The sequence below is a fragment of the Homalodisca vitripennis genome, chromosome 2 (genome assembly GCF_021130785.1).
Source record: "Homalodisca vitripennis isolate AUS2020 chromosome 2, UT_GWSS_2.1, whole genome shotgun sequence".
Taxonomy (NCBI): domain Eukaryota; kingdom Metazoa; phylum Arthropoda; class Insecta; order Hemiptera; family Cicadellidae; genus Homalodisca; species Homalodisca vitripennis.
Genome location: NC_060208.1, coordinates 203807197 through 203820068, shown reverse-complemented (window position 1 = coordinate 203820068; position 12872 = coordinate 203807197).

The following is a 12872-nucleotide window of genomic DNA, read 5'->3' as shown; positions in this document are numbered from 1 at the left end:
AGATAAGAAATTGGAGAGGAGCGGCACTATTGGAAGAGCGTAGGTACGATACAGGTCGGAAGAAGATAAGAAATTGGAGAGGAGCGGCACTATTGGAAGAGCGTAGGTACGATACAGGTCGGAAGAAGATTAGAAATTGGAGAGGAGCGGCACTATTGGAAGAGCGTAGGTACGATACAGGTCGGAAGAAGATTAGAAATTGGAGAGGAGCGGCACTATTGGAAGAGCGTAGGTACGATACAGGTCGGAAGAAGATTAGAAATTGGAGAGGAGCGGCACTATTGGAAGAGCGTAGGTACGATACAGGTCTGAAGAAGATTAGAAATTGGAGAGGAGCGGCACTATTGGAAGAGCGTAGGTACGATACAGGTCGGAAGAAGATTAAAAATTGGAGAGGAGCGGCACTATTGGAAGAGCGTAGGTACGATACAGGTCGGAAGAAGATTAGAAATTGGAGAGGAGCGGCATTATTGAAAGAACGTAGTTTCAATGCGGTTTGGAACAAGAATAGGTATTGGAGATAAAATTCGTTATTGGAAGAACGTTGGTTCAATACATGTCGAAATAAGAATAGAAATTGGAGAGTAAATTGAATTATTGGATGAGCCGTGGCACAGGTCCTGTTTTATTCACCAAACTTCTACAATTGGACAGATTGGAAGGCCTTTCAGATCCCACGTAGCCCCCGTAGCTCTGTTCGTTATTTTTGTTAATATGGTTGATTCAGAGAACCTTATACAAGATCCAAGCATACTAAGAACGTTAAAGCAAAGCGTCATGAAGTGATATTGGAAACTTCGCCATTGTACTTTTTTGACAAATTTATTCTCTAAGAATTGTGGGCATTTTCATGACCCGAAGCTTACACAACTTTAAACTCAGTAAGTTTACTATTTCGGCTCTCATGACGTCACACCACTATCAAAGCAATGTTAAATAAATTTTCGACGTGATATAAACCTGCTTAAGCTTAGAAACTACGATAACTTCTGGGTCGACCCTCTTCAGTATATTATGCCAGGTTTGCTGCATCACTTCTTGACATCGTCGAACAAAGCCACAGACTTCGTGTCTTATGCAGCGCCATGACACTTATTCTACACTCCGCAAGATTTTGCTCTTCTAATAATATGCTAACAGTTATGAAGTGGCTAAATCAAAGAGTTTAGTACATGCTAGCAGATCTTAATTGGGTCTGTTTATATTGAAATATTTTTTTTAAATAGAGTGAGGGATTGGAGAAAAGGTTGGATTAGCAAAAGTCAGGATTGATATATTAAGGGTCCTTTTGCTTATAAAGTGTCAAACTTTCTCATTAAAAGTGGTTTACATGCAGTCCAACTAAATCACGTGCAGTTTTGATCACGCACCCACAAATTTAAAAAATTACAAACACTCTTAATGTAGGTTAATAAACAAATATTTTTAAGTCAGATTTTATTTCTACTTCACATGTGTATATATACTATAGTATGATTTCCATTACATTTATACCCAATGAACTTGTGTGTAGCGAATAGCATGTATCCAATACTAATCAGAAAGTTAGAAAAGCAGTAGGGCTATAAACAAGAAACTGAGTTGCCTTATTTGCCGTTCTCGACTGAATCAACAACGTCTACATTATACAAACTTTGTAAACGGGCTGGTATTGAACGGTTTCTTTGTGCACCCAATTTTCTAAATTAGTATTTACCTTGAAAGTCCTAATCCCACCAACTCATTCATTCGATATCTTTACACGTGTTTATTCAAGCTCAGGAAATAATGATTTCGAAAATATTTTTTTCTTTATTTTAGTCTAAACAGGGGTTTTCTGGATTAAAAATGAATATTTAAATATTCTCTGAAGAAAGAAAATTAACCCTTGAAGGGTTATAGCATGTCACTGCTACCCACACATTAATCCTTCCAAACATACAACCTGGCTGCAGTGAGGGGTTCAGTGTATATAACTATTTCCTTTCTTTGTTTGGAGTGATTTCCTTATTTTTGACGATGCACGGACTGTGAAGGAAACATGATGTTTTTGGACATTTTCCATCGTTTAGTGATACAAAATAGCAGTAACACTACATTTCGAGATCTGCAATCTGATCTCTTCTTCAGGTAAAAAAACTAACCTAACACATAATTACAAACTAGGTTAAAATAAACAAATCATACCAGAGCGTTGTGACACGCATAAGTCAGGAATTACAACCACCATTTTGTGTGTCAACTTCACTAACTCTAAAACATGCACTTAATAAAAAACTAAACACAACACTAATCATTAAAACTTAACTACGGAATACAGGTGACAATACGTCTGCATTCCAGTTAATGAGTTGAATTTATTCGTCGACCAATCGCCTACGACTGACCATAGGCCAATAGCAAATGGCAGAAACAATATTGCGGCAATAAAAAGGAAGGTGCATGTTTTAGAGTTAGGTTAGTGTTTACATGCATTGTGTATTTTGGTGCCGAATTTCTGCGACAAGCATCTTACACTTGGCGTTGGCCCAGAGTTCGAGACATCAGTCTCTAGAACTACTCTTATTAACTTAAGCATTGATCTTCGCAATTATACGACGTGTAGGTTAGTTGTGTGGATAATATTTATGCCGCTCTTTCTTCACTCATTTTGGCTGAAAAGGGATACAATAGATACCCAAGGCCATATTAAACCCATATAAATCCACTGCCATAAATTTCTATGACATCATTGATTTTTAGAAATTTTAAATAGATAGTTAAACAAATAAACTTGTAAAATTACACTCCAGTAACTAACATCATTTTTTTACTTTTTCACTAATAACTCCCAGTTATAAAATTAATTAATTTAGTTTAATATTAGTTTATTTTATAGAACTATCATTATCAATGTCTAAAGGCTGAGTTATGTCGATGTTTAGAGTTTTTACTGCCAAAGTCTTCATCTGCCATAAGATCTATTTGTTCTGAAAATGTTTCTTATGCCCTCCTCTTCATCTTTCCCTGTGATTATTCTTTGAAAGATGTTTAGTTGTGTCTGACGATGTGGACAATCAGCTTAATTCTCTTAGAAATCATCAATTATATCCTCTGATTTAGAGGAAAAAACATAAAAAGAATATTAAAAAGAAAAGGATAAAATTTTATTCCATTCATTGCAATTTATACGGCCGTATTATGACTCATTCATGTGTACGAGGTGTTAGGTTTTGTCAACGCCAATGGCTTTTTAATTAATTCCGCTATAAAATTGTTTGATGTCAAACTGTCAAACTTGAACTGCTAGTGCACCGAAGTGGAAAACATAATAACCATATTCTTTCATAATTCCAATTCCGGAAGTATGAGAATAGTCATATATATATATATATATATATATATATATATATATTTATATATATATATATATATGTATGTATATATATATATATACAGGATGTACATTAAGTCCTGATACGCCTGGATATTTTCTAAACGGATTGAAATATCAATGAACAACCTTCATTTTTATTAAATTACTTTCTTGGTTTTTAGGAGGGTAAATAATTTTACCCCCCTTTTCAAAGGAGGGTATGGAGTGATAACTTTAAATTTGTAAATTGCACCCCCTATCTTATGACATGTCATTTTAAAGGTATATTCTATGGAAACACAATGACATGAACAAAACATCTCTACGACGATCCTAGCAAAAGTTACGGGCAAATAATCCTTTACATCGTAATGCCGCCAAGAAAAAGATACCAAAACTATGCACACAAGAAACATTAGTACTACGTAAAGGGATATGCTGGGCCCCTTTAAAGACTTACTAAACAATATCACGCATGCATTGTGTTGATATTCGCAAAAGACATTGGAATTATCCCTTCAGATTATTATTTTTGCGTTATTTGCCCATAACTCGAAACGGCAAGAGGTTCTTATTGTCATTATGTTTTTATTTAATAGACCTTTAATATGACATGTCACAAGATAGGGATTGCAATTGAAAGGGGGAGGTAAATGTTTTAACCCTCAAAAAGTTAAAAAAAGTAAGTTTGGTGAAGGTTTTAAAATGATATATCAATCCGTTTGGAATATACCCAGGCGTATCAGGACTTAATTTACACCCTGTATATGTGTTATCCACTTCGGTGATAAATAAAACTGGAGTCACCATATCCACTCACCCACAGTATTTGATTAGTACCTGAAGGCAATGCCAAAAGAACGCCTGCCCACTAAAATAATAGTTACCATAACCAGATAATTCTCTCAATTCATGAAACCACAAAACAATAACTGTTGTTAGGTCACATTCAGATGAGCCGTCGGTCGGTAATGGTAGAAGAGTAGTTCAGGTGTGTCAGTGAACCGTTCAGCTCAGGTGTTCAAGGTCATACTCTGACCCAATTCTGTTATTGTTCTCTCACTTATTAGACGCAGAACCTGGCCGTGGCCGTGCTGATAGATAATGAATTGCAAATACCTCCTTCGTGGATGACTCTATTTCCTTTCTTTCCGTAACCCTAATTTACTATTTTTCTTAACGTTTTTGACATTCCTCCACGAAAATCGTGAATTTCGATTATGTTATAAATGCCGCATAAATCTCGTCGACATAACCTTTGTCATTCCAAAAGCAAAATAATTCGTCTGAAAGCTCAAAAATAACAACGTAATCAGAGTAAATTCCAAAATAACCTTTTAAAAAGACCACTAATTTATACTTCTCATAAAATACTTAACAAGTAGATTTCTTTAACCTGTTTCCTGCGCCTTCGTGAGAAAATTTCTCAAAAGAATCTTTTTATATCTTTACCGATCAAGATCCCTAGAATCTAAAACTGACCCACGGTCAAATGTTCTGAAAAAAAAAAACTAAAACTCTATAAATGATATATTTACAGTAACTAATTTACTATTTACAACGTATTATGGTGTTGGGAAATCAAAATGTTGTAAAATTCTTCGGCATGCTAGGTATTAAAGAACAACATAGTATCAACTTTGTTCAAGTCAACATTATAAACTTTCCAATGTTATATTATTGATAAATGCCAGTACATAGGAATGTTATTTGTATTTTTAATTTAGTACAATACTCAAATTTTTAGGTGATTAGATGTTGTAAGCTAAAAGATTAATGTAATATATTATAATAATTTTCACCCTTTTGGTTCACACCAGGTCAAAACACTATGTAGTGTATTTAGTGTGAGAAGTACTAAGTTGGTAGGTATCCATAGTGATATTTAATGTCTGCACCAGTGATGTTGGCAGTATGTATTGTCAGGCGATGTAACATACGATGTGGTCTAAAAGAATAAAGAATGCTCTTAGGCTGCTCTCCTGTGACGTCACATCACGCCACTACCCTACAACCAACGGTCCAAGCTGGCCAGCCAGCAGTCCACCCGGAGTCCACCACCAGACACCGTCATGTAACCTCCGCGTCCCGTCCGTTCCTTTACGAGCGGTCCTAGAGCAATGTTACTCTAAATGTGTAGTTTAATTATTCTTCCCGACCCATAGAGAGTACAGTGTCGACCCGCATACATTACAGTGGCGACGAGGAAAAACAACTGCACAGTGGAACGTCGCTTACAGTGGCGACGAGGAAAACAACTGCAACAGTGGAACGTCGCTTACAGTGGCGACGAGGAAAACAACTGCAACAGTGAATTACAGTGATTTAGTGCGGAAGGGCAACAAGCGTAATGAACACGTGCAAATAACAACGAATGTGCAGGGACATTCGGGACATTGAAACAGTGAATTACAGTGATATAGTGCGGAAGGGCAACTTATCGTAATGAACACGTGCAAATAACCGCGAATGTGCAAGGACATTCCGGACATTCCAACGGTCGGGAGTAGTAAGTAAGGTACGCCGATCGATATAAACTATTCTGGGTGTAAGCAGCGCACAAGCTGATTTTAATCGTTGCAATTAATGCCGTTAGACGATTATTTTTACCGGGGACATTTTAAACAGTTATTACGGAGTGTACAAGAAAACAAAATGGCAACTATCGGGTCTATGGGTTATTTTGATAGTGCGGAAGAATCGTGGCAGTCTTATATAGAGAGATTTGAGTTTTTTTATTGATTGTAATGATATCGATAATTCAAAGAAACTAAGCACTTTGTTGACAGTGATGGGTGTAAGGACCTATACGTTACTGAAAGACTTAATTACACCAGACAAACCGTCTGACAAGTCGTACAAGGAAATTGTGGACACTATAGCGAATCATCTGCATCCCAAGCCTTCTTTTATCACGGAAAGATTTAAATTTAGTAGGCGGAATCAATTGGATCATGAAACGGTTAGCGATTATATTGTGCATTTAAAACAGTTATCTAAGTATTGTGAATTTGGTGATAAATTGCCAGACTACTTAAGGGACAGATTAGTCGCGGGGTCTGCGAGACCAACAGATACAGAAAAGACTTCTCTCGGGAGGAGAACCTCACTTATGAAAAAGCCGTGCAACTAGCTACTGCAATGGAATTTGCTGAGAAGGGGGCGGCCCAGATGACAACTGCAGGAGGACGTATTCACCGGATGCAGAGCAGCGGGTCGATACCGAAAAGGACACAGGCGGCGAGCATCGCAGCGAGACGGTCATCGGACGGCGGGAAGGCGCTGGGAGACATCACCTGCTATTGTTGCGGCAAGCGAGGATCACACACAGCATCGCAATGTCGGTTTCGTGAGTACACGTGTAATCATTGTAAAAAGAAGGGACACCTTGAAAGAGTTTTGTAGATCGAAAAAAAATTATGTTAACAAACCTAATGAGAACAAACCAAATGTTTTTTTACAAATAGGTCTAAGGAGCTTTCAGCTAAAGGGAAACAGTTTTACAGCAATAAAAAAGCAATATGTTTATAAAGGTAGGCAGCACTATGTAGAGGAAAGTAAAGAATCAGCAGAGTCCGGTTCAGATAATCACTGGAAACATAAAGACAATGACGATGTGTATGACATTTCCAATCTATTTACGGTTAAAGAAATAGAAACTAAGATTAATAAAATTGAGCAATAACGGTACAGTTATTAGTGGAAAGTAAGGAAATTGTATTTGAAGTCGATAGTGGAGCTTGTGTTTCAGTTATGTCAGAAAAAGATTGTAAGACTAAGTAGGAAATATAAACATGTATCCAACTAGCTTAGTATTAAGTTCATATACACATGGAAAAGATCAGGCCTTTAGGTAAGGTTATGGTCAATGTACAACATAAAGGTAAAAGAGAAACAATTAGCTTTATACATCGTAGCTAATGGGGCTAATCCCTTGTTAGGGCGTGATTGGATGCAAGCATTAGATTTAACAGTTAGAGTGCCTAGTAATGTAAACAATGTACAGTCAGCTGATCGCACAACGAGCATGGTGGGGGTTTGTGCCAACTGCAGGCGGCAGCGCGGCAGACGCATGCACGCCTGTCAGTGGAAGCCACAACACACCTGTAGAGGTAAACAAACAAACATCTGTCAATCCGTCTGTTGTCAACAACAACAAACAAGTAGAATTACTGTACAATGAGTTTCCAAATGTAATTACGGATTAAGTTGGGATGTTTCAAGGGTGCACCAGTTAAATTAAAGTTAAAAGAAAATGTAGTACCAAAATACTTTAAACCTAGGACGTTACCTTTTACACTTAAAGAAAAAGTAGAAGCCGAGCTGACTAGACTAGAACAAGAGAACGTTATTTCACCAGTAGATACCAGTGAATGGGGGACTCCCATTGTACCAATTATTAAGGCTAATGGGAAAATAAGAATTTGTGGGGATTATAAAATAACTGTAAATCCTTTCTTGGAGGTAGACCGACACCCGTTACCGAAAATTGAAAGAAATATTTGCCAGCCTACAAAACGGAGAAAAATTCTCTAAAATAGATTTATCTTCAGCTTATCAGCAGCTTAAAACTAGATGTAGATAGTCAAACGTATTGTACAATTAGCACACACAAAGGATTGTATGCTTACAATCGCCTATGTTTTGGTATCAGTTCAGCACCGGGAATATTCCAGAGAATAATAGAACGAACATTACAAGGTATCCCGGGGTAAACTGTATTTTTAGATGACATTCTAGTAACAGGTAAAAAACAATGAGGAACACATGCATAGACTTAGACTAGTGTGTCAAAAGACTTGAAGACAATGGGTTTACAGTGTAGTCCGGAAATGTCTGAGTTGACAACAATGCCTAGACTCCCAGACGCAAGCGTGGCAACAGAGCACACGCAGGAAACGATCGATATACAGTCGCGGGACAGAGCGAGCGCAAGGTCGCCAGTACTTTTAGCAACGACCTTGCCCCCCTCTCCGCAAAACCATAAACAATAAACAGAAACGCTCAGGGGCAAAGCCCCAGCCCACGTACAAATGTAAACAATAACAGTTCCAGCGTTTCACCCAAACAAATGACACCTGTTAGACGATACCCACTAAGGGATCGTAAACCTTTAGTCAAAATGGACTTGTAAATACAACCCAATTGTGACTTGTATATAATTAATATTGTTTAAGCATTATTATTATCGATTTGTTAATTGTGTTCATTCAATGTGTTATTAATTGCTATATTCTGATTTATTGGTTTTGATTGAAGTGTTTGTGATTTGTGAAATGATTATATTGAGTTTGTATTTTGTTCTCTATAATCTATACTTACAAAAATAAAAGAGTATAATGTCAATTTTCTTATTCATTGTAATTGATTTAAAATTGGAGAATTGGTAAAACAAATTGTAATTGATAAATTTCTAAAATTGTAGGGGACTTATGTATTTAAGGGGGAGGATTGTAGTGTATTTAGTGTGAGAAGTACTAAGTTGGTAGGTATCCATAGTGATATTTAATGTCTGCACCAGTGATGTTGGCAGTATGTATTGTCAGGCGATGTAACATACGATGTGGTCTAAAAGAATAAAGAATGCTTTAGGCTGCTCTCCTGTGACGTCACATCACGCCACTACCCTACAACCAACGGTCCAAGCTGGCCAGCCAGCAGTCCACCCGGAGTCCAACCACCAGACACCGTCATGTAACCTCCGCGTCCCGTCCGTTCCTTTACGAGCGGTCCTAGAGCAATGTTACTCTAAATGTGTAGTTTAATTATTCTTCCCGACCCATAGAGAGTACAGTGTCGACCCGCATACATTACACACTACTGACTAATTAACAATTAGCGTGGGATATTTCGCTGTGAAGATTCAAATTCAGTCAAGAGAGGTTAAACTGAGACAATCCTGTAATGTTTCGATGCAATGTGGACCGAAAAGAATCGAGCAAGTAATCTTAAGATTTTAAGTACCTAACATTATTCCTCTTTTTTAGTATTATAATTCATAAAAGTTTTAATATCGAGTACAGTTCATGATTAAAGTCAAAGTCAAATCATCTTTTTTTACATAAATTTTAAGTTTAGTAATTGTAACAAATAAAGGTTTAGGTCTAGTTGTCTTGTTGGTCTTAGGTCCTCCTTCCGTAGAATTCGTTTTAGCGAGTAAAATGGTCGATCCAGTAGCCAGTTCTTGAGGGTTTGTCTGAAATGTTTTCAGTCCGTCATTTTCAATTCTTCAGGAATTCAAAATTTAAAAATTATTAAATCGTAAAATGCAATAAATTTTAGAAAGCTTTTAAATCACTACTGTACATAACTTGCTAATGCTATACGACGCAGCTTGTGGAAATGAGAATTGTTTCAAACAGGCCTGCAAGTTGAAACTTAGGATAAAAGTATGTTTATACTCGTATATCGTAAATATCTCGACTAAATTCATTGACCAGTTGGATTTTTAGTTCTCTTAGGACAAGAAGCTGATAAATTGCACCTAGTCCTAAAAGGACCTTGTGCTGTTTCCGGGATGACAGGATATTCTGGTAATCTGGTAAGGTCTGGGGTAGGGGCTACCTCCTATCGCAATCTATGGGGAAAATGTAGGGTATTAGTCTGCCACGTCCCCTTGGATGGAGGAGAAGCCAGCAAGTCAAAGCAAGCAGGGGGTGGTACATCTTATGTCTAGGCTAGCTAGAAACCTTTGACTCTAAGGGAACTCTACTAACTCCAACAGTCATCTCCCGCACTAGACTAAACCTATAACTAACTACCCTTGTCCTTGCACCCCAGAATTTCGACATTTGCGGTTAGTGATTTGATGTGTTCCTGGTCATCCATTAGGTTGCCCGTGACATATAGGTTTTTGCTATAGCCATTAGCCAGTGTGGGTTCAACTGGAAGGTATATACATATAAATAAACCAGCCAGAAGTAAACCCTCCTGACCAGTTTTATATATAAAAAACGTAATTTCCATCAGAATTGTTTACTGACAAGAACTGGCAAAAGAAAAGCCGAAGCCAAATGTGATCGTAAAATATCTTGGCTAAGGTACAACGCCATTTCTTTTCTTTCCGATATGGCGGCCATTCAAAGTCTAAACGAAATTTACAACTCCTTGTTATCTTGGAGTCTAGATTAAATTGTTTTGTCCAAACTTAATTTGGAGTCTGCATTTGGAAAATTACCCATATTAATATGTGTTTTATCGACCGAGCGGAAGAACTTATTTCTTTCGTATAGGCCGCAAATATATTAGTTTAACCAAATAGATACCCAAATATTTCAAATATTTAATATTTTTCAAATAAATTGATCTTCCAAAGTTCAGGTCAAAAATTTATCAGAGATTTCAGGTAGGAGAGCTGTGGCTCAACTGGAAAAAATCGATCTAAAATATGATTTTTAAGTGCAGTATTCACAAACTCTCGCGCACACATGTGTAATAACAATCATAAGGTGTTATGTTGACTATAACTTTCCAACTGGTTATACAGTTGGAACATACGACATCCCCCCCCCCCTCGAACCAATGTTGTTTCTATGATGACCAAACCATTTTCCTTATTGGCTAAAACAATCTTGGACAACAAAATTTGGACAAAAAGTTTTATCTAGACCCCAAGATTTATCTAGGCCGCCATATCGGAAAGAAATGGCGTTGTACGTTAGCCAAGATATTTTACGATCACATTTGGCTTTGCCATTCTAGTGTTGCCATTCTAGGAACTGGCAAGGAAAATATGTATGACCTTTCAATAAATGTAATTTATTATTATTTTAATGTTGTTAGTTTTTGTCTTGAGTTCTTCATCGTTAAGTGGAACACCGTAACTCAGCGTAACGCTGAAAACTTTGATTACGGTTGCTGAATTATGTCTCGGTGCACTAGATCGAACAAGATATAAAGTTTTTTGGACATCTTGTTTGTTCGGAAGTTCGATGATTCGGACCGAAAATAGCAGTCCGACTACTGTAAATAAACGTTCTTGTACATTGTACTCGCTCAACTATTTAGGTCAGTCTGGTCCGAATCTGGAACGCCTTTCTGAGAAAGTACTTACGTTTTGTGTAACAATGTGTCCGTAAAATAAAAGTTGCTGAATATTATTTTCCTATTCACCATGTAATTCTTTAATGTATGAGAAATTTTTCAAGGAAAAAATATCGTGTGCGTGAAAAATATTTAATTCAAATTGTAATATATGTATAATGTTGTTTTAATATGTATAACACATCTTGCTCATCATGTAATACTTTTTAAGCAATCACACATAAACATAACGTAATTTAAATCAACATTTCGTAATTTTGAATTAATATTCATTTAATAAAAATATTTATCGAATTATTTACTTTTATTTACTTATTTACATCTCAGTTTGGTAAGAATGTCAACTGATCTGAATCACAAAGTCAAATCTCGATACCCTGCACTTAACACAGAAGTATAATGTACTCATAATTTAAATTAATTAATAAGAAAGAGATTATTTCATAGTTTTACGATAGAAGTGTTAACACAAATCTCAGCCATTAAAAGTTATTACATTCTAGAGGTTATCAGAAAACTCAAAACATATTCATAAGCGAAGAAGTATACAATTTCAATTGTATTGATTGATGAAAATTATTATTGGAAAATTTTATTTAAACCAAAACCAGTGTTATTGAATTTAAACACTGGATAAATTTAACAATGAATCTTAAATGTTAGTAAAACTTTAGTTTTGAAATATTTAAAAGCTTTTGATTAAACAAAACTATAAAGACCAATACGCATTATTGGAACATAATCCAGACTCCCTCAAGACGACCTTTTTAGTTTTCCTGTCATATAAAAATCTTACTGTCTGTCTTCATGATTTTACTTTAAGGAAACTTGCGTCATGATGAAAACATATAATGGAAACATGAGTTATAACGTGTTGTGTGTGAATGTAAAGAATCTAAGTTGATTCTGAGCTGATCTAGGTGGACTGAATTCCAGGGTCTCAGCTAATAACTAATCAAACGCTCAGTCTCTTATGGGAAGAAGGATTGTAAGCCAGATAATTAATTATGACTTAAGGAGATAAACTGCATCAGCGTTGTAATTAACAAGTAAGCAACTAATAAGGAACTGAACAACAAGGAAGACTGAAGAGGAAATATCACCTTCTGCAGGTTTCTCTGCCACAGTTATATTACTTGCCCCTTACAGATAATTTCACTGATTTAGGAAAATAGGAACAATACTCGTAGGAAATTATAAAATAAGAGTGCAGAAATTTGGAGTTATATTTTAAAGGGCGTTTAAGAAAAGGTGGAAAGAGAATTAGAAGCCTCAGAAAGTGGAATGCGCAACCACCAAATGGCAAATAATAGATGCACTACTACTGTTGGATGAAACAATGTACATGTCTTTAACACTCAGTGGCGGTTAATTTCCACGAAACTGCTCCCTTATATTGTTTTATGCTCGCACTACTTTCACCTCAAATATTTTCATCCTTGACGTCAGCACCATCAAGTTCCTCACTATTCTACAGCTTGGGTGTTGGTGTTCT